Here is a 5,968-nt window from a genome sequence, read left to right on the forward strand (position 1 = left end):
TTGCAACACACTTCATTCCTGATGAATATTCTTCTTTACACACGGTTTACCTTCCTACATTTCACTACTTTACCTACATTAATATTTTTAAATCCAAGACATGAAGTAAAATATACATTGTTTATATATGACAAGTATTACTACATGTACATATGTACATGTACTTGCTTTTTGTAGCATGAATGTATAAAATACAAAGTATCACACAGATCATTCACCTTACAATTCTCATCAATACCAGCATTTTACTTATGATATTAAAGCTAATTCCAATTATATATTAGTTACATAACACAGATTAAAATAAAACCCACATGGAAACAACTTTCCATCCAAGTAATTTTGTTATATAAAAATTGTAATACATGGGGTATGTTGTCTTTATATATTTTCATATACGACATAATTGAATATTGTTTGGTGTATTTTATCATTTCTATGACCCAGCATTCATCTCCTAATGCAGTGTTTTTACATTTAAGATTGGTTTCTTAATTTTTCATATATTGCTGCAAATAAAAACTAAGTTATCAATAAATGTTTAAACAAGGAAAATGGAAAAAAAGTAGTTAACACTTATCAACTTGGAGGTGTGAGGATATATGTTACATGGAGTCTAATATTTTATGCAATATTTGCAAATATAACAAATTATTTAAGAAAATGAAAGTTAATATCTGCAAGGTCTAATCAATCATTTAATAAGTCAAAACCATGCGATTTTCTAAGATTCTAGCTTACAGACAGACATTGTAATATACTGGTATTTGATCATATAAAAAAAGTAGTTTTATAGTTAATAGATTTTTTGAAATGAGAATATTTTACAGTTAAAAAGTCTTGTTCTGCAGAGGTTTAGTCGGGTCGTAGAGATGTGTCTATTCAAATCAATAAGGAGTGTCCTTGGCTGTTGTTGATGTAACCCGAGTCGTAGTTTATGGAAATAGGCCTTTTTGGGGGACTTTCAAGCATTGTCCAGACCGGTGAAGCACTCATATGATCACATCATGGCTACAGCAGACTTAGTAGTTTTGGACAGTGGTAGCATTAAAATTCTTCTTGTTGCGATGAACTTGTTCCTTTCACTGGGCTGTACTTTATGTCTGTTCTATTTATCTTAAACATGAATAATAAAGTTTCATTTAGATTTTTAAACAATAAACATAAGTCATTCAGCCTAACATGTAATAAAAGCATTCTGAATAAAATTCTGAATACAGAAGCTACTTTGCAGTTGCCAGTTGCTGTTTAAACTATGTCATATAATGACTACAGTAGTGTCTGGTCTAAAATGTTTCATTTTATGTTTGAAGCTATGTTATTTTCATTTTGATTCAATTATTGTTTGTTGAACAATGGAAAAACTTATCAACAATAAGTGTGTTTCACCACCCCCCCCCCCCCCCCATCAACCTCCTTTTCTGAATTTCAAGAACTTAGACCTGGATTTCCCAAACATTACTAAAGTAAATTATAAACATCCAACACATGTATAAGTTAATGGTGAAAATAATCAATTTCAAAGCAATACCTTGCGTTCACATCGTCCAGCTGGTCAAAACATTCACCCGAATCATCGAACAGAGGATGCAACTAATCACCGGAAACATTGCCTTTGTATGCTGTCAATGCTGAAAAAGAAAAACGTGAAAGATTTCATTTTCCGGATTTAATAAATAAATTTTTTTCGTTACATTTAGAGTTTGTAAATTGTTTAATGTGCGAAAGATTCATTGTTCGTCTTGTTTACCAACCAAGCATTCATATATTAGGGACGTTTATATAATCATATATGTGTATACCCTGGATAATCTTGATTATCATGCATATAAAGTTGGTTAATGGTTTATTAACTTGGTCAAAACGTATATCTAAAAGAGATACGGTAATAAAAATTAAAACGCCGAACCAAGTTTGAAAAAATGACGCCACTTGATTTGATGGCGCGAGATCTCGTTTACAAATGAGAGATAAATTAGAGCCTTGAAAATGTTATTGGGAGTATCTATATTGTGAATTAAGTTACCTTGACATGAGTTCTTCGTTCCTGCATTATCTCCTTGTTGTAGAGGCTATTAATGCTTCTCAATTCTCCATTTTACAACAGCACCTTCTTGTCCATTTTAACCTTCGCTCGGAATCATAAAGTGCGCCAATACTGACCAATCAGAACCCGCTAAATCTTGGAAATGTGCATCATGGGATAGTTTAAAATGAAAAATGTTTAATCAAAATTATCATTTTTTACCGAATAGTATACTTTTTACATGTATATTTATTTTAAATAAGAACTGTCGGAGTCAGTATTTCCTGGTTAAATACGACAAAGTATTGGCGTGTGTTTGTGACAATTGTATTTAAAACACGTGATTAACCAAAAAAAAAAAATGGCCGACCGTTTGTTTACAAATGTCTAATGAAATTAAACAAGTTTTAATTAGACATATGTATCAGATTTTGTCTTTAACTATATTTTATTTACATCTACTGATGATTTTGATAAACTAAATATGATAGAGCCATATATAGTTTACTGACAAGTTAGTCTTGACTTGTCCAATTTTCACCGCGATTCTAAGCACGGTCATATTCTTATTCAAAATATAGAGGTGTGAAAATATTATGTTCATCACAGAGCAGGTTCTGCATGAACACACAGAAATCACAAATATAATTAGATGCCGATCAATTAACGGGGTCCGGTTAACAGCAGTTACCCGTACGGTGAATTTACAACTACGATGAATTGATTGCAATTATTTTACAGTTACACCTGTGCACTGATTGGTCACGCGATGAACAGTGCGTTAAGAATACTTATGAAATTAAAATACAAACGCGATAAACAAGCCGGGAAGTAAGACGTACACGTCGGACTGATATATAAACAAAATATAATTTTAATTATTTGGTATACTTTCTACATCAAATGTATACGAATGTATAATCAAATTTTAAAAATGGGATTAAAATCACGTGCACCACATGGCTAGTGCTGGATTTTAAACTGATTTGTAATATAACGTATAACTTCAGTAAAATTATAAATAATGCTTATTATATCTTATAACAGAAACATGCATCAATATATGTATGGGGCTGAGTTAGTGCAAAGTTAGACCCCCCCCCCACTTTTTCTCGCCGGAAATGTAATTGTTCCTAAATTTACCTTGAAAGATTGAGAAGTTGGAGTAATAGGCATACTAGCCCCCCCCCCCCCCGCCACACGGATAAGGAATTTCATGATTTTGGGAAAAAAAATTTGGGTAGGGAAATTTATTTTCGGAAGTATATAGTTTAGGTATCCCCCCCCCCCTCAATATTTCTGAGGATTAGTCTAGCCCCCCCCCCCCCCCCACACTTTCAATTTGCTTCCGACGCCAGTGAATCTTGATACAGTCATACATGCAGTAAAGTCTGAAATGCATGTAAATAAATAAACAATTATTATATTAGACTCAAACTCCAAGTGGGTTTTACTTGTTATTATCAACTGTAGAATTAAACAAAAAAAATCCTGTGTACATGTGTTGGCGTGGTATTAAAAAAGAAATGAATTAGCTTTAAACTTCAGGTTGTACGAATATTTGGTACGATTTGTAAAAATTTACAACGACTTTACCTTAATTTGTTTGCTTAATTAGTTACTGTACCTCAAGGTTCATTCAAATGATAACTAAATGATTTAAGAAGGAGTCTTACAAAATAGGTATATTAATTTATTTTACTAAATAATTATAATTTACTTATCAGTTTTACTAACTCAGGTACACACAAATTGAAAAAAAATTCCCGCCGGGCTCCAGTTATAAACTCACGCTTCGTACTGTGTATATGTTATGTAACAGTCTTTTGTTCACTCCTGACAGAAAAAAACCCTGCAATCCACACAGAATATACAGGAAAATCACAGAGGAGGTCACCTGGACAAAGAATGTATACACATGTATACACGTGCCCGAGTACCTAAGATTAATGATTTCATCATACGCATTAAACAAGATCAGACATCAGTTTTTCTTTTCAAATTCAATTAATTACTTAGTAAGGTTCTTAATCGCCTTATTTGCCACATTTGAAGATAGTTACATGTATACATATAGTTTCAGTCACGCTGAAACCTTATTATACATTTTAGTATGTACGGATTCATTATCATTAGGCTAGAATTAAACTTAAACCTGTTGAAAATAAATGATTTCACTATTAAACTCAAATCAATTTTAGTAATAGTTTCAGCAATGCGTAAACCATTTGGAATCTTAACTTAAAGTTTCAGCATACTGAAACCTAGCAGAAATGTTCTGAAACTGATTGATATTTCCATAATAATTTACACAACTTTTCACATGATTCAAATTTAGTTTCCGCATTGCGTAAACCATCAGGAATCTTTACTTAAAGTTTCAGCATACTGAAACCTAGCGGAAATGTTCTGAAACTGATTGATATTTCCATAATAATTTACACAACTATTCACACGATTCAAATTTAGTTTCCGCATTGCGGAAACCATCAGGAATCTTAAACTAAAGTTTCTGCTGACTGAAACCTAACGGATACTTGCTGAATCGATATAATGGTTTCCGCATTGCGGAAACTATACATGAAACTTCAACTTCAAGTTTCAGCAAGGTTTCCATATAGTTTCAGTTTTGCTGAAACTTGATTTTTCATCCAGTGTTTGGTCCTGTAACATTTACATGCTAACGGTGGAGTTGACAATCTCTGTTATTTATGTCTCTGATTTTCGGAGTATGATTTTTAATGAAAGGAACGGTTGTATCGTAATTCGCGTGGGAGATGCACGAGTTTACACAAAAAAGTAGTAAGTGACGAACGGATTTATTTTTACCTATTAATTTTGCATGAATCGCAAATGAAGAAAATCGTGTCTGATAGGTCAGTCTTAAAAATCAAAATGGCGACCGTGACAAATCTTTTTATTGTCAAAGTTCTTGGAATCTTATTGTAAAAAAAAATATTTCTAACGCCAGGTGCCTGTGTTTGTTATCGGAAAACAAATGTTCATTTTGTTTGTTAATTCAGCAGTTTTAAAGTTTTCGAGGTTTTCATAAAAATTGTTTTACGGATACTTGTGGATTTTCCCTTGGATCACAAAATTGAATAAATATAATGATTAAAATTATCTATTTTGATATAGTTGTTTGATTTTCCCGGTTAGTAGTAATTTTTAAAATTTTTCCTTGGGGTCTTATTCTACATAATATACCGTTGTGCCAACTTTCTACAATTATGAAGGCGGGGATTGAGTAAAATTGAGACAAAGTATCAGACAATTGCAAAAAAGCCGAATTAAGATAGACTGTAACAACTAATTCAAACTCATAAATTTTGGAAGCATATTCGAGGAAATCCAGGACAATTACAAATTCAAAGGTTTGAGACCCCGTCTTTCAGTACTCTCAGTACTTTGAATTCTTTTACATTTTTATATTTCATTTGATCAAAATTAGATAAAGTAGCATTACTGAATCATGCTTTAAAATAAAAGACATCAATATAATATTTATGTTTTCATTATCTTCGCCATAAATTAAAGTCAATATAAAACTATTCATCAATGGTTTTTGTTCGTTTTATCAACAAAGGATAACAATTTATTCAGGTCAAAATCTAGTAAATGATTTAAGTGTCTTTTCGATGATCGAACCATTATGACATCATTATTGATTTGAAGAATCTTTTTCATGACTTTACGGCTTTAAAAGGAATTATGTAGAAAAGTATCAATTTCTTGGCATTATGTTAAATTATGGGAAAAGTAATCCCGATACCTTTAATTAGTTTGACATAATTTTTAAAGAGGAGGTCAAGAGCTAGTTTGATTATGTTTTTGGAGAGACTGTAGCCATTCTAGATATATTTCATTAATAACAAAAGAACAAAACTCCGAAATTTGTTCCTCATTTCCTTCCTATTTCATCGAAAAAGACGTTCTTAAGCG

At 31.8% G+C, this 5,968-nt stretch overlaps 1 long non-coding RNA gene across 1 annotated transcript; it reads right to left on the reverse strand.

The window, feature by feature from the left end:
* Positions 1–454: 454 nt before the first annotated feature.
* LOC128164137 (uncharacterized) lies at positions 455–2,183 on the reverse strand. Its single transcript, XR_008240905.1, has 3 exons — positions 2,027–2,183; positions 1,532–1,631; positions 455–1,116 (listed from the first exon to the last, which is right to left on the reverse strand). It is a non-coding gene; the product is annotated as an uncharacterized LOC128164137 (long non-coding RNA).
* Between the last annotated feature and the right edge of the window lie 3,785 nt (positions 2,184–5,968).

Source organism: Crassostrea angulata, chromosome 9 (assembly GCF_025612915.1).
Source record: "Crassostrea angulata isolate pt1a10 chromosome 9, ASM2561291v2, whole genome shotgun sequence".
NCBI lineage: Eukaryota > Metazoa > Mollusca > Bivalvia > Ostreida > Ostreidae > Magallana > Magallana angulata.